Source organism: Dama dama, chromosome 20 (assembly GCF_033118175.1).
Source record: "Dama dama isolate Ldn47 chromosome 20, ASM3311817v1, whole genome shotgun sequence".
Lineage (NCBI taxonomy): Eukaryota > Metazoa > Chordata > Mammalia > Artiodactyla > Cervidae > Dama > Dama dama.
In genome coordinates, this window is record NC_083700.1 from 13,761,852 (window position 1) to 13,784,885 (window position 23,034).

The 23,034-nt window shown below is 42.3% G+C and overlaps 1 non-coding gene and 1 pseudogene across 1 annotated transcript; both read right to left on the reverse strand.

Moving 5' to 3' along the window:
* Nucleotides 1-5,605: 5,605 nt before the first annotated feature.
* On the reverse strand, nt 5,606-20,220 carry LOC133074474 (Fc receptor-like protein 2; annotated as a pseudogene).
* TRNAW-CCA (transfer RNA tryptophan (anticodon CCA)) lies at nt 6,173-6,245 on the reverse strand. Its single transcript has one exon. It is a non-coding gene; the product is annotated as a tRNA-Trp (tRNA).
* Nucleotides 20,221-23,034: the final 2,814 nt, after the last annotated feature.

A 23,034-nucleotide genomic window follows, 5' to 3' on the forward strand; every position in this document is an offset into this window, starting at 1 on the left:
TGTGCAGAAGTTAGAAGCAATGAACTAGATGTACACACAGTAACATGCATAAATTAAAAAAAACATGGCACCGAGAAAAATGGAGCAACAGTACAGGCAAACAAAGAAATCAGGCTCACCACAAATAATGCACGGAAGTGAAGGGAATACATCAAGTGCATTAGAATGGCTGGAGACCAAGGAATGAGAAGAGCACCTAAAGATACAAGGCTATGAGGAAAGAAAACTAGAGAAAATAGGTATGGTCCCACTATGGGAGGGAGCCATGAGCTGAGAAGCATGATTAACTCAGCATCTGAGGTTACAAAACAAACAGGAAGGAAAACAAAAGGAAACAAAAAATGAAGAAAGTAATAAGAAGAGAAAATGTAGGGTGAAAAGGCAAACAGTTAATAAAATAAATTTTGTATCCAGTACAAAAGCAAAACTCAACTATATGTTACATTAACACAACATTATAAATCAACTGTACTTGAATAAATTTAAAGCAAAAAACAAACAAACAAAAAGCCCTATATGCTACATACCCCTTATATACAGGAAAGTCACTCAGAAAGTTAGAAGTGGAAGACTGGACAAAGACATATCAAGGCAGAAAACACCAAATGAAAGTGGGAAAGGCTAAGATGTACAAGAAAGCTCCAAGCCTCATAAATCTTTGGAAGTAAATATCATGTCGTCAAAATATCAATACTTGACACATGGACTGTAGGAAATGGAAGGAGAAATAAATTTAATGACAATGACAGTAACAAATGATACCTGTAGACCTGCAGTAGATCAGGCAGATTAAGAAATAAGGGTGTATATGCTCATTATCAGAGAAATGCAAATCAAAACCACAATGAGGTACCATTACACGCCAGTCAGGATGGCTGCTATCCAAAAGTCTACAAGCAATAAATGCTGGAGAGGGTGTGGAGAAAAGGGAACCCTCTTACACTGTTGGTGGGAATGCAAACTAGTACAGCCGCTATGGAAAACAGTGTGGAGATTTCTTAAAAAACTGGAAATAGAACTGCCATATGACCCAGCAATCCCACTTCTGGGCATACACACTGAGGAAACCAGATCTGAAAGAGACACATGCACCCCAATGTTCATCACAGCACTGTTTATAATAGCCAGGACATGGAAGCAACCTAGATGCCCATCAGCAGATGAATGGATAAGGAAGCTGTGGTACATATACACCATGGAATATTACTCAGCCATTAAAAAGAATTCATTTGAACCAGTTCTAATGAGATGGATGAAACTGGAGCCCATTATACAGAGTGAAGTAAACCAGAAAGATAAAGATCATTACAGCATACTAACACATATATATGGAATTTAGAAAGATGGTAACGACAACCCTATATGCAAAACAGAAAAAGAGACACAGAAGTACAGAACAGACTTTTGAACTCTGTGGGACAAGGTGAGGGTGGGATGTTTCGAAAGAACAGCATGTATATTATCCATAGTGAAACAGATCACCAGCCCAGGTGGGATGCATGAGACAAGTGCTCGGGCCTGGTGCACTGGGAAGACCCAGAGGAATCGGGTGGAGAGGGAGGTGGGAGGGGGGATCGGGATGGGGAATACGTGTAAATCTATTGCTGATTCATGCCAATGTATGACAAAACCCACTGGAAAAATAAAAAAAATAAAAAAAAAAAGAAATAAGGGTGTATATGAATCAAATAGTATGATTAATAAGGAATTCCTAATAAATATACATTGACACCAGTAACAGGGAATTCACTTTCTTTTAAGTATTCACAGGTGATCTACCAAAATTGATCATATTTTAGGTCACAAAGAAAACCTTAAAAAATTATAAATGCAATCAATTATTTTTAAAAATCACAAAATTAAGGGAAAATCCTTTCACCAGGCAATTAAAACATTTCCTCTTTTAAAACATTTCTGAGGGCAAAGGAGAAAATAAAACTGAAATTACAGACTTGATAACAATTATAACCAAAACACTACCTATCAAAACGTAAGAGACATGATTAAAACAGGTCTTTAAACAACTGGAAAAAGTACCAACAAAGAAAAATAAAAATAAATTAACTAGGCATTGAAACTAAGAACTTAGAAAAATATCACCAAAATCAGTGAAGATAAAAACAGACATTAATGAATAAATCAAACAGAAAACCCCAACAGAATATATGAATAAACTCAAAAGCTTTTCTATGAAAAATAGATAAACCACTGAATAGGCTAATCAAGAAAGAAGGGACAATGAATTAAACATACATCTTTTGAAAAACTATATTAAATGGATGACTTTGTAGGAAAATATAAATTACCATTTTTTTTCAAGAAGAGAAGGTTAAATAAACATAACAATAATAGTGAAAAAAATTGAGAATGTTATTGGAGAGCCACATCTCCAAACATATCAAGCCAGATGGTTTCACTCACTAATATTTTTAGTCTTCAAGAAGATAAATTTAGTAGCATTTACATTTTTTTTTTTAGCAATCACAGAGAAAGAGATCTTTCAAAATAATAAGAAACCAACACAGCATTCATCCAAGCTTTTCAAAGAAAGTGTAAGAAACTACAGACAAATTCTCATTATGAATATCTATGCAAAAATCTTACATAAGATACTATCAAATGGAATTCAGCAGGATATTAATATACATCACAACCAGGTAAGGCTGTGATAATTATTCATTATAAGTAGAACTGTTGACAAAGAAATATATCTTCTCAGTTTTCTTCTTCCCATATCCACTCAGATTCAAAATTTAGTTATTAATTTCTAAAAGAAGTCACTCACTCAAATATTTTTTGAGATCTAGGCAACCAACTCTAGTATTCTTGCCTGGAGAATCCCATGGATAGAGGAGCCTACCAGGCTACAGTCACGCGGTCACAAAGAGTCAGACACGACTAACACTTTCACTTTCAGGCATTACTGGAGTTTGGGGGACTCATAGGATGAGTTACATCATGGAGCATGTGGCTTTTTCCTTTTCTTCAGTTTTCACACCCAAATCTAATCAAGATACTCAGCAGAACAAAAGACCTCATGAATCAAGACTTTCCTGAGAGGACCGATTAAGATGGCAGAATAGTCAAACATGAGGCTCACTTCCTCCCACATTACATCAAAAATGTATCTACATGTGGAATGATTCTCACAGAATATATACTGAATGCTGGCAGAAAACCTCAGACTCTCAAAAGGGCAAGAACATCTCTAAATAACCTTGTAGGACAATATTTTCCTGAGAGATTAGCTTTTGTGAAAACACACACACACATATATAATCTCTCAGGAAATTAGTGTTAATGGAATGTTACTATTGTATTTTTAAATTTAATGAACAGTATAAAATAATACATAGCTTACAGTACAAGAAACTGAAATATACATATTAATTCATATATATTTATAAAACATTTTAGAATTATCAGAATATTAACAGCAGTTACTTCTGAGTATTAAAATTTTGGCCAATTTTTATTTTCTTTTTTGTATACTATTCTTTTTATAATGTGTTTTATATTTGTAATTTAAAAAATATTTTGAAAAGAAATAAGAGCTACTTTCTTCCCAAGTCACTTGGAAACAATCAAATACCCACATTTTCTCTTATTTTGTCTGTTTTACATGCACATATTTTGTACCAGATGTAGGGCCCACCTCAATCAGTTCCTTGCTTGTTTCATCCCAGGAGCTGCTACATCTGCTCAAGGAGACAGTATTGGGATCCCCAGGCAGTTCTGGAAGACTGGAAAAACCAGGACCGGGCCAAGGTGTCAGTATAGATGGAGACATTCTCTGAGCTTGGCTTCTTTGGGAGCTGGGTTTTGCCCCAGGTGCAGGCACAGTTGATGCTTTGGCTCAGAAGAACAATTTAGAATCCTGCTGAGGGGTCAAGTGAGGCACAGGGCTCAGGCAAGCCACAGGTAAAGCATTAAGGTCTGTCCAGAGCCACTGGGTCACCCAGGGCAGGGAGGTCAAAAAGTAGAGATTCTGAGGTCTGCGGGGCTCCAGTCTCCATATCTTCAAAAAGAACTAGGCTAGAATGCTGTAGAGAAAAGGGAATTGGTGGCAAGGAGAGGAAGAGCCAAAAAGGGATTGTCCGGACAAACTCATGGGGTCTTCCTGCAGAGGTGACGTCCAGGATATGGAAGAGGGCCAACCCTGAGTTCCAGACCTCTCCTTTCATGGAGATCATCCAAAATCAGCAAGCGGTAGCAGGCCCTGGAGACTTCTTCCCAGATTTTGCTCTTTACCATAGATCTTTATGAATGAGAAGTGTTTGATCTTGTCCCAGCTCTGTAACTGGACCAGGTATTATTCCACTTTTCTGACAGAGATCATGAGCTTCAGAGAAATTCGATGCTTATAGGGCTGGTAAGTGGGGGAGGCAGGACTCAAGCTCTGTATGAGTCAGTTCAGTCGCTCAGTCGTGCCCAACTCTTTGCAACCCCATGAATCGCAGCACACCAGGCCTCCCTGTCCATCACCAACTCCCGGAGTTTACTCAAACTCATGCCCATTAAGTCAGTGATGCCATCCAGCCATCTCCTCCTCTGTCACCCCCTTCTCCTCCTGCCCCCAATCCCTCCCAGCATCAGGGTCTTTTCCAATGAGTCAACTCTTTGCATGAGGTGGCCAAAGTATTGGAGTTTCAGCTTCAGCATCAGTCCTTCCAATGAACACCCAGGACTGATCTCCTTCAGGATGGACTGGTTTGATTTTCTTGGAGTGGGTTAGTTGACACCAAATCCTGATCCTTTCCAATTTCCAAAGCTGATTCCATTTCCCTGAATGAGCCACAGGCCTTTAGATATTCCTAAAACTGGACATTGGCTCAATAGTTCTAAAAGCTTATTCTCACCACCTCTGGAAGGATGCCCAGGAAGTTGGGGTGCTCCACCAGAGACACGATCTGGGGCTGGGCATGAGGTAGCAGTTCCCACTGGCTTCTGCTCTAGTCACAGGCTCGATAGAATCTTTGGGAAATGCAGTGGACTTTATTTTGCTTCCACCCTCAATTTGTGGCCTGGTTTCCTTGAAGACTCAGAGTCTCCTACATTCCTTGAATTCCCCACTCCCTGTCTCACTAGAATCCAGGGAAGGGAAAAGCACTTGTGTCTTCCCTACCAAGCACTCCTCTTATTTGGGATTTGTTTCGATGAGTAGAGGCATTTCAGGGAGACAGTACAGTAGGGCTGATGGGATTAGATGAGAACATAGAACAATCTAGTCCCATCAGCTCTAATCAATCTATATTGATTAGAACAATATAAGCAGTGTGACCTCCATTAAAATCACTCAAACTGTGTAATTTTATGGTTTCACAATTATTTTCCTGGCATTATAGCCAAACTCATGGCCATGAAAATGCCAATATCTTGTCTTTTTGAAGATACAGGCTACTAACAGAATGTGTAGGAGAGTCCTTTATAACTCTGGACTGCCTAATATGAACTAATGGTGTTTTCCTGACCACATGCTAATGTAGAATGAGTGAGTGGTTCTGAAGGCAGCAGGAGCAACAGTGACTAGCAAAGTGAGTTGGAGGCAGCATAGAGAAGGACCTTGAAGTGGAGTAAGCCGGCTCCCATTCAGCAGGCCCCGCCATCACCTACCTTCGCACACTGCGCCTGCATCCTCATCGTGCCCACAGTCAGAGGTCTCAAGCTGCTCACATTCAGCCAGTGCTGCTTCTGTCCCATTGCACAGGGCTCCCTGAATAAATACAGGCTGGTCCTCCTCTGCCACTGGCAGATACAACGTGCCTGCAGGTGTGTGCTCGGCTGTCCCACAGCCCAGCTCCTGGGATACCACGGCCACATCCTTCATGTCCCAGCCGTCATCACACACGGGGCCCCAGCAACCTTCCTCTTCCACCTCCACTCGCCCTTCACAACGGTGGGGACAATTCATCAAGCGTATTTTAGGTGGAAATTCTGCGAACAGAAGGGGTCAGAGCACACTCAGAAATGTCCTCTTAGGGCAGCTTCCAGTGTTAAGAGAGGTTGTTTGATAGTGGTGGTGGTGTGTGGTATGAGGCAGTGAAAGTGAAGTCGCTCAGTCGTGTCTGACTCTTTGCGACCCTGTGGACTGTAGCCTACCAGGCTCCTCCGTCCTCGGGATTCTCCAGGCAAGAATACTGGAGTGGGTTACCATTTCCTTCTCCAGGGGATCTTCCCAACCCAGGGGTCGAACCCGGGTCTCCTGCATTGGAGGCAGACGCTTTTAACCTCTGAGCCACCAGGGAAGCCTGGTATGAGGCAGAGGACTTGCTAAATCAGGAATCACCAAGCTTTGCTCTATCCCATGCCATTACCATCTCCTAAAACATCCCACCCCACCTAAGGCCCCCACTCAAAGTCACCTGGGAAAAGGCCTTTCTTTCTGAAAACAAGGGAATACAGGCACGGAGAGACTTATAGTTTGATTTTTATGACCTCAAAAAGATCTTAGATAAAGAGGAGTCCAGAATCAGGTCTTTCCTGAAAATGGACACTGAGGCTTGGAATAAAGAAAGGCCTAGAAGAGGTCAATTGAGTTACTCAGTTTTCTTTTGCTCCTCCCTGTTGCTGACTTCATCAGTCACAGCCCCGTGTTCTCTGCAGAGGAAAAGGATGAATACATCACATGGACTGGTTAATCTCTACTTATTTGCTTTTTGTTGTTGTTGTTTTAGTTTTTGCTTTTTAAACTGGAGTAATTGTTTTTATTTATTTAAATTGAAGGATAATTACAATATTGTGTTGGTTTCTGCTATACATCAACATGGATCAGCCACAGGTATACAAATGTTGCCTCCCTCTTAAGTCTGCCTCCCTCCTCTCACCCTATCCCACCCCTCTAGGTTGTCACAGAACCCCGGTCTGCGTTCCCTGAGTCATATACGTGAGTGTATATGTTTCCATGCTACTCTCTCCATTTGTCCCACCTTCTCCTTCTTACCTGCCCCTGCCCCATGCCCATAAGTCTGTTCTCTATTCTGTGTCTGAACTGGAGTAATGTTTAAAGAGGCTCTATTCTCAGGTACATGAACACCAATGTTCACTGCAACATTATTTACAAAAGCCAAGACATGGAAGCAACCTAAATGTCCACTGACAGATGAATGGATAAAGAAGATGTGGGCACATATACACAATGGAATATCACTCAGCCATAACAAAGGATGGAATAATGTCATTTGTAGCAACATGGATGGACTAAGAGATCATCATACTAAGAAATGTTAGACAGAGAAAGACAGATATCATATAGTGTCACTTATACATGGAATCTAAAAAAAAAAAAAGGCTACAATGAACTTATCTACAAAACAGAAACAGAATCACAGACATAGTAAACAAACTTATGGTTATTTACCAAATGGGAAAGTGGTGGAGGGATAAATTAGGAGGTGGGAATTAACATATTCACACTACTATGCATAAAATAGATAACCAACAAGGGCCTACTGTAAAGCACAGAGAGCTCTATCAATATTTTGTAATAACTTGTAAGGGAAAAGAATCGTAAAAGGAATATAAAACAGAATCACTGTGTTATTTGCCTGAAACTAAAATGACATTGTAAATCAACTACACTTCATTAAAAAAAATTTAGGGACTTCCCTTATAGTCCAGTGGTTAAGACTCTGTGCTTCCACTGCAGGGGGTGTGGGTTCAATCTCTGGTCAGGTAACTAAGATCCTGCACATCATGTGGCTCAGCCAAATTTCTTTTTTTAATTAAAAAAATTTTTAAATAATTAAAAAGAAACTCTTTTCTTTGGGATATCTAGCAAAAAGGAGGGATATAAGACTGAAGATGTCAGTGGTCAGCTCTGCCTGTCTGAGAAGTTAATAGAGAAATGCAGAGGAAAGAGGGGAGGCAGAGACAGAACTCTTTGCTAGTCACACATTAAGCCATGTCCATTCCTGACCCTCGCACCAAATTTACTTTTTTTTTCTGGCCCAAGCCTGTTTGTATGGGATTCCTGTCATTTGAGACAAAAATTCCCCATTTTACACAGTCAATTACCACGTTCATGACAAAGCCCCTATAAAAAGTTAAGTTTCTAAGAATTATGAGTAAGAATGTAAATATGATTCCCAAAAATTAATAGCTTGAAAAGAGCAAACATATGTAAGACTCTATAGAAACTGAATACATCAAACAACTTGTTTAATTTAATAGAAAAATAAAAAACTGAACTTTGCATATCCTAAATAGAAAATTCACACTTTTCAAATTCCATTTATAGCATTTAGAAAAAATGTTAACTGTGTGTTATTTCAAAAGATATTATTAGTAAATCCCCAAATGATACAGGCCATATTCTTTGATAAAATTTAATACAGGGATAATAAAAAGCTTTTAGAAAAGAAATGTATAAGAATCTAAAAAAGTGTATAAATGAACTTATCTACAAAACAGAAATAGGGTTACAGATGTAAAAAACAAGTTTATGGTTACCATGGGGTAAGTGAGGGAGGGACACACTACTATATATAAAATAGATAACTAACAAGATCTACTATATAGCACAAGGAATTTGACTCAATACTCTGTAATGACCTATATGGGAAAATAACCTAAAAAAGAGTGGATATATGTACATGTATAACTGGCTGGGGCTTCCCAGGTGGCAAAGTGGTAAAGAACCTGCCTGCCAATACAGGAGATGCAAGAGAAGTGGGTTCGATCCCTCGGTCAGGAAGATGCCCTAGTGGAGGAAATAGCAACCCGTTCGGGTATTCTTGCCTGGAGAATCCCCACCGACAGAGGAGCCTGGTGAGCTAACAGTCCATAGGGTGGCAAAGAGTAGTAACAAATGACGTGACTTAGCATGCATGCACGCACAACTGGTTCACTTTGCCATATACCTGAAACTAACATGACATTGCATATTAACTATACTCCAATAAAAATTAAAAAAAGAAACTAATAAAAGAGGATAAAAATCTATTCATAAGAAATTATTAAGTTTCAGGCTATAAAATTCAGTGAAACACAAATTTTACATACTTTGGAAATTAAACAAATGAAAATATTATACATCAAAATCTGTAGGATGAGATGAAAGTGGTACTTAGAAGAAACTATACCGTTTTAAATTCATTTATTAGGAGACAAAGAAGAAAAATGAATAAGCATTTGCTTAAGAAATTAAAGAACCACATAAAATAAACTGAAAAGGAAGAAAGATATATTGAAGATAAAGGAGAAACAAATGAATCAGAAAACCCAAACTCAAATATATTTGAGTAAAAAAACTAAGCCTGGTTCCTTAAAAAGAGCAATAAAATTGACAAGCATATGGCAAATATGATTAAGAAAAAGAGATCACACCAACTAGAAATGAGAAGAGAGCATAAATGCATATATAAAGGTTGTTTCCAAGTTAGATGAGAATACTATGGACAACATTCTGTGATAAATTTAGGTATAATCATCCATATTATTCTAACAAGGAATAGAAAATTTGAAGACTAACAAAAAAAGATTTGACAGTGGAGGTAAGGATTTAAGAAGCTCAGAATGTTGTTTGGGCTAGTTCCAAAGACTTTGCAAGTAGATAATTCCAATACGGCTTTAAACTGCTGCAGAGCACAGAAAATATGGAAAACCTCTGAAAACATTCTTATGAGGCAAACCTATCCCTGAAACCAAAACTGGTTCAAAAAATACAACTCATAAATAAAGTTGCAAACATTTGCAATAAATATTAAGTTGTACGCAGCTGCTACCTATGATATAATGACTGAGAAGGGTTTATAGCAGGAATTCAATGATTATTCCATATTAAGAAACTTATTCAGGCACTTCTCCACAATAATAAATTAAAGGGAAAAATATTATATATACAGCCATCATTTTAAAATAGTGGCAAAGAGCAGTTTTTCAATTCTGTAGTTCTAGTCTAGAGTTTCATCTTTGTACCTACTTGCTGTGTGATGGTGGGTAAGTTACTTATTCTAAATATCATTTCCTCACTAAAAATGAGAGTTGTCAGTGGAGATTAAATGAGATAATCCTAGTAAAGCTTTGAATCCTAGAATCTGGTTTGTCCATGGGGTTTTCACTGTTTCCTTGAGTACTGACAAGGTTTGGTTGTAGCTCCTCGCTCGCTGAGAGCTCTGAATATGCAACCGTCTTTGTCTCCTCCCTCCAATGCCTCACTTACCCCACTCCCAGGGCTGACTTGATCCTAATGCAGTATTTACTTCACACCTATCTGAAGACGTAAGTGAAAGGGGAACCGGAAGGCCAGTGATGCTGCTGTTCAGACCAGTGAGAAGGAGAGACAGGGAGAGCTGACAGCTTCTTTTGTTGAACTCCGATTCCTCGAGGGAGAGGAAAACCCATGGAAAGGACACACAAGCCATTGTTTGGCATAACGGCAACCAGTGCTCTGGAAAGAGGCGTCGGACTTGTCCTACCTGCGACGTGGAGTACCGCCACGTCCCCGAGCTAGGCCCCCAGGCCGTTGTCGGCCTCGCAAGCATAGCTCCCACAATGCCTTGCGGTCACAGAGCGGTTGAAGGAAGCTCCTCCTCCAGAAGGCGCCGAGGTGTTCCCCAGGGGAACATCTTCATGATAAAACCGGTACAGAATGGGGGGAGATGCTCTCTTGTCCTCACAGAGAAGCTCCACCACGTCCCCAGTCAAGGCCTGGGCCCCGGGAACACTGAAGGTGAGGACAGGACGTGACACTGGAACTGATAAAGGACGGTTCATCAGGGAGGGTCTCTGGTGCGGGCACAGACTTAAAACCCACTCTCTCTATTCTCACTGTGTCCACTCAGTACCTCTCAAGCCCTGGGGTTTCTTCCCCACTATCGCACCTTCTGAGCTAACGCTGCAGAGACGGTTTCCTGTGGAGCTTTGCCAGCTTCCGGGGAGGAGTTCTGGAGACCCTGCGCCTGACCGGGCCTCAGAGCCTGCTTCCTGTCTCCCCTTGTCATCTTCCTTCGGCTCTTCTGCCCCTGTTGTCACTGCTGCCGCTGCCACCACGGCTGCAATCACAATCCTAGCATGTTAATGGCTTCCTAACCTCTTCACAGCCCTGATTCTTATCCTTGGAACATCCTCACTGCCACAGAAGGAAACCAACCAATGGCAGTTGGGACTCTCCGGCTAATTAGGAGAATTAGCTACTTACTTCTCACAGTGACGTTCACTGCCTCGCTCTGGATGAGGCCGTAGCCGTTGTCAGCTGTGCCGTAGTAGCGCCCGGCCTGGCTCTCCCAGATAACGGGGATCTCCAGCTCGGCTCTCTGGGAGCACTGACTTTTCCGCCCCAGAATCTCCCTCGTGTCCTCTCTGTGCCAAGAGAACGTGGTTTTCCCGGTGCCTTTGGCCACAGAGCAGACAAGGACCAGCGTCTCCCCTTCAACCACCTGGTCCCTCTGGGGATGTGTCTCCAGGAACACTCCAGACACAGGGATTCCTGTGTGAACACAGGACGAAGGGTGAGGGCCTGGAGTGGAGGCTGGTACAACCTGCTGAGCATTATGGCAGGCGGAGCTGGTGGGATGTTTAGGCAGAGAAGTTTTTTTTTATCAGGGAGGGTACATGCTGAGAGCCCTCAGGCAGGATCACCCTGCTCCAGAATGCTCTAAAAATTCCAACTTGCACTTCCTCCACACTCATTAGCCTTTGCTAATGGCCACGGCCCTTAGTGATCTTGCTCCTTCCTGACCTCCAGATAAACTCAGGACAGCAGGAGTGATGGGAAGGGGGATGACGGGGGAGTCCCCACCCACTTCCACTGCTTATTCATTGCATGATCTTCTTAGATCAGTTAATCTCTCTGATCCTCAGTTTTCTCAAAGGTAAAGTGTGGATAACCATACCAACTTCATAGCGTTCTCATGAAGATGAAACAGCATGCATGTACAGAACCTGTTACACTGAAGATGTCCAGGAAATGGTGGCTGTTACTGGTACTACTCTCCACTGATGTGGTTGAGATAGAAAATGTAACTGATGCCAGAGTGCCTGGCTTCAGATTCCAGCTGTGCCGCTTATTTGCTGGGTTCCCTTGGGGCAGGCCACCAAACAGCTCTGTGCTTCCAGTTCCTCATGCGTAAAGTGAGGATGACATACTATCCACTTTACAGATAATTTTCACCTACTTCACAGGGTTACTCTGAGGACTAAATATAAAACTGCTCTGATCAGTGCCTTCCTAGTACTTGATAAACTTTCTACAAGTCTTCCCCTCTGCAAATATTTCTGAGCATCAGAGGGGTTCTGAATTGAATTTAACAGCTTGGTTTAGTAAACTTTTAATAAATGCTGAGGATTCTTATGGATATTTCTCCTATCATCATTATCACCATCATCACTTTGTTCCTCCATTGCTCTAGCTGGCTTAAATGTGCTTCCTAGTTGGGAGTCATTCTCTGTAGATAGAGACCATGATTTATCTCTTGGTTCACTGAGTATTCCTCAGTGCTAAGCATACATAAATGCTCCAGAGAGATTATTATTGTTTTTTTAAACTACTTTTTTACTTTTTTTAAAATAAATATTTTTTAAGCTATTTAAAAATACATATGTAAGCTATACATATGTATTTTAAATTTATTTATTTGGCTGCACTGGATCTTGTTGCAGCTTGTGAGATCTTTTAGTTGTGGGGTGGCTCAGATGATAAAGCATCTACCTCCAATGCAGGAGACCCGAGTTTGATCCCTGAGTCAGGAAGATCCCCTGGAGAAGGGAATGGCAACCCACTCTAGTATTCTCCAGAGGAGTCAAGTGGGATACAGTCTATGGGGTCACAAAGAGTTGGACACGACTGATCGACTAACACTTCCACTTTCTATGGGGTCTAGTTCTCTGGCCAGGGATTGAACCTGGGCCCCCTGCCTTGGGATCATGGAGTCTTAACTGCTGGACCACCAGGGAAATCCTATTATTATTATTTTTTTTTCTGGTAGGGAGAGCAGAACTATTGGGAAATGATGCCATGGTAGCACTTAATAAAGCAGAGCCTGATTGGGTCATTGTGGCCCCCACAACCACAGGCACAGAGGCAGCACAGTTGAATGAAGAACACAGGTCTGAGTGGGAACTACAGTTCTCTGCCCACTCAGCCTAGCAGCCCAGTACCAATGCTCACTTTGCACTTGTATATAGGACTGGTGACTCTGCTTTGAGACACTGTGAGACACTGTCGTTGCCCCACACCTGTAATATCCTGAGTCTTCTTTCCATATTGTTGAGATCCAAAACTCTGGGGTGTCCCAGTCTGACCTCAGGGTGTAGCCATCCTTGTAGAAGGAGTAGCGAAGTTGGGTCTCTGATCTGTCTTCAGGGAGCTGGGTCCACAGGACAGGGTTTCTGAGGCTCCCTCGGTGGGCTGCGAGGGTCTGGTTGTCAGTTGAGGTGCTGGAAACAGCTCCGGAGGGAAGAATTAAGCAGAGGCCACCAGTCAGTGAGGTATAGAGTTCTTGTTGAGAAGTTCCTTCTCAGCCCCAGTGAGCAGGAAACAGGCCCAGACTCCAGGATCGCAGCCACCCACCATTTCTCCCTTCCTGCATGGTCTTCTCGCACTGCACCCTGCTCTTTCCACTGAGGCCCTACTCCTTCCCAGTCTCATCCACTTAAACAGTGAGACCCTCACCTTGGAGAGTGAACCATGCAGATCTTGTTTCTTCCGTGTCATCTATAAATAAGAACACTCTCCTTTTTGCCTTACAATAATAGGAGCCGCTGTCACTGGGTCTTGCGTTTGAAATGATATAGGTGTTATAATAAGTGGGTAGCCAAGCTCCATCTTTGTAGAACATCAGTCTCTTTATTTTATTATTGTCTCTGCCAGAGCACCTCACCACCACCTCGTCTCCTTCATAGGCATAGTATGGCATATCGATACTCAGCCAGTCTGCAAAAGATGCAAAAATATCTATGATTCCAGGGCTTCCCACCCCCATCCCAGCCCTCTAGCTTCTGTTCATAAGGCAGAGGGATGGTGCAAACTCATGTACAAGAAGCTGGGCAGCCATAGGTCCCTTGGGACCTACTGGCTCTCTTGGCTTCCTTGCTTAGCAAAGGTGAGCTCTGTTTCACTTAGTGACATCTTTTGTCTTCCACACATCCTAATAGTTTTATGTCTATTGAAAAGATTTTGATCCCTTTTTCTTTTCTGGGTGCCAATACTTTTCTGAAACAAATATGGATTTAAAACAGTTCCACTTTACATCCCCTAATATCCATTCAAGGTGACCTCTTATCCCTGTGGCAGCCATAATTAACCTTTGCTTTTGTCATTCCTTAGAGGCTCATCCCGGGAGTACAATTCAAAAAGCTTCCCTTTGTCATTCTCCTTGGATGAAACAAGCTGGGCCACTGAGATATCAGCCCTGGGATCTACAGCTTCAATATTCATAATTCTCCACTTGGATGTTTTTTTCAGAGGTGTTTGGATGATCCCTAAGAGAAGAGAAGTGGGCTCCTCTACTTGTTCAGGTCATTGCCTCCCCATAAAAGAGAGTGGTCACCAGAGAACGAATGAACAGCCTGGTGTTTTGGATCTGCCCCAGGAGGGAAAGCAAACAATACAGTGGAGAGGAGCAAGAAGACTATTGCCTGAAAGTTCGTGCAGAAAGAAGGGGGAGTCAACCACCACAGTGCTCTGTGATTCAACCCTGCAGCCTTGGCCTTTTTTGGGGGAAAATTTTTTGATTGACAGTGGAACTAGAAATTCAGGTTTAAAAATCAATTTGTAATTGTAGTTTAGTTCAGTCGCTCAGTCGTGTCCGACTCTGTGAGCCCATGGATTGCAGCACTCCGGGCCTCCCCATCCATCACCAACTCCTGGAGTTTACTCAAACTCATGTCCATTGAGTCGGTGATGCCATCCAACCATCTCATCCTCTGTCATTCCTTTCTCTTCCTGCCTTCAGTCTTTCCTAGCATGAGGGTCTTTTCAAATGAGTTGGTTCTTCACATCAGGTGGCCAAAGTATTGGACTTTCAGCTTCAACATCAGCCCTTCCAATGAATTTTCAGGACTGATTTCCTTTAGGATGGACTGGTTGGATCTCCTTGCTCTCCAAGAGACTCACAAGAGTCTTCTCCAACACCATACTTCAAAAGCATCAATTCTTCGGCCATAGTACATTGGGATATTATAGTACATTGGGGTAAATTGCAGGGAAAATGTTTGTTGTTCTGATGTAAACTCTAATCTGTGGTCTGAACTTTGGATCATTGCCCTTCAGTGTAAAGAGAGGCAGTGCCAGACATGAAGGAACAGAGTGGGAAAAGAGACTGCCTTTGAGAGGGTTTTCTTAGGCTGTCTGCCCAGCTCATCCCTTCAGCCATGAGTTTATGGTGGAGGGAAGGAGAGCTAGGTCTCAGTGTCTTGTCTCGTGATGTCAAGATCGAGTCTTCAAAGTGGGATCAATGAAAACTCCAATTCAAAAAGATCCTTGCACCCCAATGTTCACAGTAGCACTGTTTGCAGTGGAAGCAACCTAAATGTTCATTGACAGATGAATGAATAAAGAACATGTATATGTATATTAATATGGGTGTACACACACAATGGAATACTGTAGTTGTTGTTCAGTTGCTAAGTTGTGTCTGACTCTTTGCAACTCCATGGAATGTAGCACACCAGACTTCCTGTCCTCCACTATCAGTGGAATACTACTCAATCATAAAAGAGTGAAATAATGACATTTGCAGCAACATGGATGGACCCAGAGATTATCATACTAAGTGAAATAAGTCAGACAGAGAAAGGCAATTACTATGTATCACCTATATGTGGAATCTAAAATATGATACAAACGGACTTATTTATAAAACAGAAACAGACTCACAGACATAGAAAGCAAATTTATGGTTATCAAAGGTGAAAGGGGAAAAAAGATAAATTAGGAGTTTGGGATTAGTAGATACAAACTAGATATATAAAATAAACAAGTGTTTACAGTATTGCACAGGGAAACATATTCAGTATCTTGTAATAACTTATAATGACAAAAGAATGTATATGTATAACTGAATCACTCTGCTGAAAACCAGATTCTAACAAATTTGTAAGCCAACTATACTTCAATTAAAAAAAATGCAAAGTGGGATTCATAAGGAAGTGGAGAGAAACTTTCATATTACGATAAACATTTTCTCATCTTTTAAATTTTCTGTTTTTGTTGTATTTTACAACATTCACAGTCAGTATGGGGATCTATATGTATATAATTGGAGAAGTAAAAGGTGACCCATCCCAGTATTCTTGCCTGGGAAATCCCATGGACAGAGGAGCCTGGTGGACCAGAGTCCATGGGGTCCCAAGAGTGGACACAACTTAGGGACTAAACCACCGCCACCACCATATATATAACGCATTAAAGATACATGCTCAAAATTTTTTCTTGATGGAACAAAATGATCAAATAAGTTCAGAGACAACTACTCCATATTTTTTTAGCTACTTCAAAAGTCCCACCATTAGGCTAGGAGGTTGGAGTGGATGGTGGGAGTCATAAGTATTGATAAAGAAAAAGAAGTCTTAAGTCTTTCTGGAGACCAAAAGTTTTCTTCCTCAACATTGATTATAGGTAAGGTTTTGCTTCCCTGATAGCTCAGTTGGTAAAGAATCCACCTGCAATGCAGGAGACTTCGGTTCAATTCCTGGGTCGGGAAGATCCACTGGAGAATGGATAGGCTACCCACTCCAGTATTCTTGGGCTTCCCTTGTGGCTCAGCTGGTAAAGAGTCCACCTGCAATGCGGGAGACTTCAGTTCAATCCCTGGGTTGGAAAGATCCCCTGGAGAAGGGAAAGGTTACCCACTCCAGTATTCTGGCCTGGAGAATTCCATGGACTGTGTAGTCAATGGGGTGCAAAGAGTCGGACATGACTGAGTGACTTTCACTTTCACTTCACTTTCAGTGAAGATTACAGAAATTAAATCAACTTAATTAAAGAAATATTTGAAACATAAGATTTATGTGACAAACTTGGTAATATTGACAAGGTCTGGAGTTGGATAAGAAATGTGACTACAGGTTACACAGTCTGGAACAAAGATTGGACCCTTTGCCCTGTTTACTTACAGACCCATTCCTTTGAGGGTTTCCCAGGTGGCGCTAGTGGTAAAGAACCTGCCTGTCACTGCAGGAGACATAAACAACTTGGGTTCAATCCCTGGGTCAGGAAGATCTCCTGGAGGAGGGCATGGCAACCCACTCCAATATTCTTGCCTGGAGAATCCCATGGATAAAGGAGCTTGGTGGGCTACAGTTCATAGGGTCACACAGAGTCAGACACAACTGAAGTGACTTAGCATGCTTACATACCATTCCCTTGAGGAAGGTACAATTGTACGTAGGTACACATTATATTGAACTGAACTGAACTGACACATTATACTATAATTTCAGGGAGTTCACCGGGTCCTATGAAGCTGATTCAGAGACCCTCTAATGTGTTAAGAACACTTTTGCTTAAAATAACAAAATGTAATTTATATCATCAGATATAAAAGTACTAGATTTATAAGTATCACTTTCCATTCCCTATAGCAGGATGAATACTTTCTCAGAGGAATCATTAAATAAGAAAATGTAACTTTCCAGGTTAATATAAAAGCAAACTTTCTTTTTCATTACATTAGAATTTTAATTAAAAAAAAAGAAAGAAAAACAAGTTAGACATGGGTAGTTTGCAATCCAAATATAAGATTGAGGGAAGTTCTTGTTTTTTTGCACAGCATCTCCCTAGCCCACTGGTTTTCTATTATAAATGTTTTCCATCACTGTCTCTGTTACAGCCACGCTTTCCGGGAAACAAACTCACTCAGAAGGACAATGCAGATAGTGGAGTGCAGTTTATTACACCGGCGGGCCCAAGGCAGAGTCTCCTCTTAGCCAAGGACCCCGTCCAGCATTTGTGAAAATCTTTTATACCCCATGTGTATGATGTATACGTGTCCAAACCCACCACCCCAATTCCCTTGAGACTTACATAAACAAAGGAAGGGTAAATACAACTACAATAACCCCATCATTCACGAGTTATGTGTTCAAACAGTCAATAATCAATAAGCCCACAGTTACGTTCCAAATAGTTAATAACCGATAAGCCTGTGCTTACATTCTGATAGATAGTGTCCGGAGGCAGGGGTGATTAGTATCCGTTTTCTCTTAGGTGATGAGTAACCTGGATATGATCTTCAAGGTTCCCCTGTCCGGAGGGGGTCTTATCCTTCCATTGTCGTTCCCACAGGCACTAAGCAGAGAGTTCAGAGTCCACTGGAGAGGTGGCCGAGCATGATCAGCACAGACAGGCCTGAGATGGAGTCCAGGCCCTATGAATTCCTTCTTCATCTCTAGTGTTTCTGGTGGAGGCTACTGAGCTCCTGTGGATGAAACCAGGAGAACATTTTCCCAAGACTACATTGCATGATTCGCTTTCTCTTCATAGTTAAATTCTTTCCTGTCCCAGGGCTTAATAGTAAAGGGAGAGAAATCCATTGCCTTGGAGTGTCAGGGTAGCGTCTTCTGCCCATCAAGCAGGCAGGTAGCAAAGATGAACGTGATGTTTGGATGTGAGCATTCCTACCCCAGCTAGGACCAGGGTGAGACACTGGCCTCCTGCTCTCTTGACCCCAGTCCAAGCCCTGATCTCCAAAACCCTCACCTAAGAGACTGGGGGAAGTAGTATCTTCCTTGCATAGCAGAATAACTATGGTTCCTAGAGATCTAAAAGAACAACACCAAAAGAGTGACTCACCTGACTGCATGCTGATAGGAGCTGAAGGGGAACGGAGTCAGAGAAGTTACTACAAGACCAGAATAAAGATCTTTTTAAAAAAGTTTATAACTCTAAAAATATTTCCAACAATTCTCTTTTCCCCTTTCCTTCTATCCCTTCTTCCCTCTACCCCTACTCTCCCTTCCCTTCCACCCTCCCTCACTCAGTTCCTCTATTTTCCTTGCTTTCTCTCCTTCCTACCTTCACAACACTCCTGTAGAACTGAATGTTTCTTTTGTAAGACAAAACACTCTGTAAACACAGACCATCTCCTTTACCAGAAGTTGGTTATTTTGCATGTAAATTCTCAGAAGTTTCATGACTTACTGTCTCCTCTCCCACCTTCTCTTTTTAAGACTGATTTTTGTTTTGTTTTGTTTTGTTTTGAGATACATTGCCTGCCTGGTGGCAACACACAAACCCAACCCTTCATGGAGGTGTCCTCTTGACACTGTTTCTCCCTTTTCCCCTATTTAGATCTAGTACTGTATTTGCATCCATATACAAGATTCGTGGGTTCCGTGGCTCAGAGGTAAAGAATGCCTGCAATGCAAGAGATGCAGGAAATGGTTTAGTCCTTGGGTGGGGAAGATCCCCTGGAAGAGGGCATGGCAACCCACTCCAGTATTCTTGCCTGGAGAGTCCCATGGACAGAGGAGCCTGTGGGCTATAGTCCAGGGGTTCTCAAAGAGTCGGACAAGACTGAAGCAACTGAGTATGCATGCATACCCACAAGAGTCATATTAATCAGCAAAAAACACAATCTCGTCTCTGGGTAGGTAGCAAGTGTTGAAGCCTCTCCAAAACCTAAGTCTAGGAAAGTTGGAGTTTAACCAAAAATGTGGTAATTTGAAGTGGAAGTGGCGTTGGCAGCAGAGGAGGATTTAAATGGGCTAGAAATAAAATTTATCCTAACAGAAAATTCCTTTGATGTCCTTTTAAGAAGCTTGCCAATTTTGTGCGAGATCAAAGTAGAAATGGTTATTAAACAAAGGGAGAAGGCATTAGTACTTGGAAAAGAAACTCATAGTTCTTTGTTTTTCCTGGGAACCCTGCTCATCAGTACCATTTGCATATTACCTATTATTGGTCCTGAGTTAGAAACTGAAGCCCATTGCTACTAATCCTAGCAGCAGAAGAAGAGATTCTGGGTGCCCAGGTACAGGTGATTCTGCTCTGTGTGTGTGTGTTAGTCACTCAGTGGGGTCCAACTCTTTGCTACCCCATGAACTGCAGCCCATAGACTCCTCTGTCCGTGGGATTCTCCAGGCAAGTATACTGGATTGGGTAGCCATTCCCTTCTTCAGGGAATCTTCCTGACCCAGGGATCAAACCCACGTCTCCTGCATTGACAGGCAGATTCTTTACCCTCTGAGCCACGAGGGAAGCCCAGTTCTGCCCCAGCTGTCCCCAAATCCTGCTGCAGCATCCTACCCACCAAGGACCAGAAGCAAAGACCACAGCAACATGAGGCTGGAGGTGAGAAGCTCTCCCAGTGACTGGTGCAGCTCAGGTCCCAGAGCAGCATCCACAGTCTATCCCCATGGACTGTGAAGCCAGGATTGGGCACTGTGGTTCAGGGATTTTATGGAAATAAAAGAAAAAGGAGTAGGAAATCTCTCTGTTTGACAATCAGCATTGTCCTCACCCCCAGCCCCACATATGCGGAGAAAGTAAATGTTGTTCTTTTGTTTTTCTTTGAGAGGAGTGGAGGCTGTGCTGGGTCTTGGTTGTGGAGTGTGGGCTCCAGAACATTCGGGCTCAGTAGTTGCACTGTGTGGGCTTAGTCCCCCTGCAGTATGCGGGATCTTAGATCCCTGACCAGGGATCAAACCCACGTTTCCTGCATTGAAAGGCAGATTCTTAACCTCTGGACCACCAGGGAAGTCTCTAAATGTTCTTCTTTACAGACTTGCTCAGATATGTGTGTTTTGATTAGAAATGCTCCTTAAAATGTAAGATGCCTTCACCATATAGCTAAGGTCCCTCTAGAGAAGCTTTCTAACTTGTTTTGGCTCTGCAGTGACTATTGATTTAATCCTGGACCTGCTAAAATTCATGTTACCTGCATGGTCTTTTTCAAAGAGAAAACCCTTTACCACTCAGAATGCATGGTCTGTTATGCAATTCCTTATAGTGTGACACTATGCTAATGCCACATGGATGCTGCTCTTTGGAGATCTGCTTTACCACATGAAGAAATAATAAGCATTTGTTAAAGATGATGGTGGATTAGAATGGTATTAGATGGTATTATGTAGTCCAGGAACTCAGGAGGTTACAAATTCTGCCCAACCCAAGTCATCTCTGCCCATGAGGTGTTCCAGACAGATACAAGCAGAATGGAAAAAGTAATACACTCTGTGGCGTTAATCTCGAGGTATTATCCCCAAATTACTTTACGGTGATCTGAAGGGCTTTAACACCCACAGGACAGGTCACATCTGTCTCCTCACATTCCAAAGGTCAAGAATCAATTTTGGAAGACAGCTCTTGTATCAGGCTGGAAATAGAACCAAACTAGTGCTTAAAAGAAGAGGCTTTAAGGAAAGGACTGACTTATAGAGATGTGGACAGTGTTGAAATAACAAACTAAAGATGATGAGTCACCCCAAGGCCGATCACAGTGGGACACTGTTTCAGCCCCTGTACTGAAGAAGCAAGGGGAGTTACAAAAACAGTTACAAAAGCCCAGTGCGAACTGGAGTCACCAAAGAGGGGCCCCCGGGGCAGAGCTGTGAGTGTGGAGGAGGCAGCTACTGCTGGGGACGAGGCACTGAGGATGAGAGGGAGGGGGATTGCCCTGACCTCTCCCTGATGCCCTGTCTTCCCTTAGCATTATCTCCTATTGATGGAGTCCAACTCTAAGTCAGTGGGGCTGACTGAAGCAGTGTGCAGGGGTCAGCAAGCCAGGGCGCAGAGCTGCCAAGAAGGGCAGAGAATGAATCTAGGGTGGGATGAAAGTGGCTCAAGTGGAGAATAACTTGCCTAGACCTAAATGGGGGGAAAAAGATTATACCAGCATTAGAAGCTCCTTCCCAGCAAAAACCTTTCTTTTTCTACGTTCCCCACTTGATGCCATCAGTGAGTGCATTGTTGAGATGAGACCAAAAAGATATTTAGGTGGGGGAAAACCTAAATATTATCATCTTGTAAGCCATACTAGGGAGGCTTACAATTCCATATTGACAATGGAATAAACAAGGCAAATGAACACTTCTTCACTAGGAATTTGTTGGTTCACAAATGGCCCTCATACGTGGAAGGCAAGGATAGATGAAGAAAGACGCAGACCACTCCAGATTGGTAGGTGGCAGGTTTAATAAGCAAGGAAAGTTATGAGGTTTGTCTTGAGTGGCCACAAGTAAGTGATTTTTGCACTCACCTACCACATCTTAAGCGTTTATTTAGAGGCTTTAACTGGGTTCAGGCATGTACCCTGTCCATATGATCTCAGTAAAGCACTGCTGTGTCAAGGCTGCGTCCTTGAAAAATGGCTCCCACTGTGGGAACACAGAGAAGAGCGATGAGCCTACAATTGTCTGAGTCCAGTTCTTGGGTCACTGACAATCGTGTGCACTGATTGCTTCCATTAACATTTTACCTTTGGAGATTGGCCCTTACAACCTCATACCGCCTCTCTTGCACAGTGTGTCCTGAGTAGTCGGCAAGGGGTCTCACCAGCCTGGAGGTGGCTTGTTTGGCTGTTAGCTGGCTGCACCAGTCAGATACCATGGCAGTAATAGAGGTACCTGTAAGAGAAAACACAAATCAGGATAATGATTCCTAACATAAGTAACAGTTTTTTCCACTAACAGCCCTATGATCCAAGTCATGGATTTACTAAGTCCCCCCGGGTGGGGTCAGATCACTCAGAGTTTTTACTTGTGTTTTTATATGATTTAAAGATGATAACAGTAGCATATCAACTATGAACATACAACACTGTGGATCATGGCACAACTTTCTCCTTGCGGGGCAATAATAATGTCCAAGACCATTTTATTTTGGAGGGCAGATTTTCTCTTCTATTGAGAGCATTTCAGGGTTCAGTAAGGACAGGCTTTGCTGGCTGTCATTTAAGACTTGCTGGGTGAAGTTTGTAAGGACTTCTATATATGCTGTAATGTCCTCCAGACCAATGGAGGGAACAGACAGTGGCCACATGACTACAAAATGGAAAACAGAACCTGACCACCCGACCTTGAGGAGAATGAAATTGGTATCTAGGAACCTGGCTTGGTTGTGCGCTGGGGAGGTGGTAGTCAGGCCTGAGGAGATGG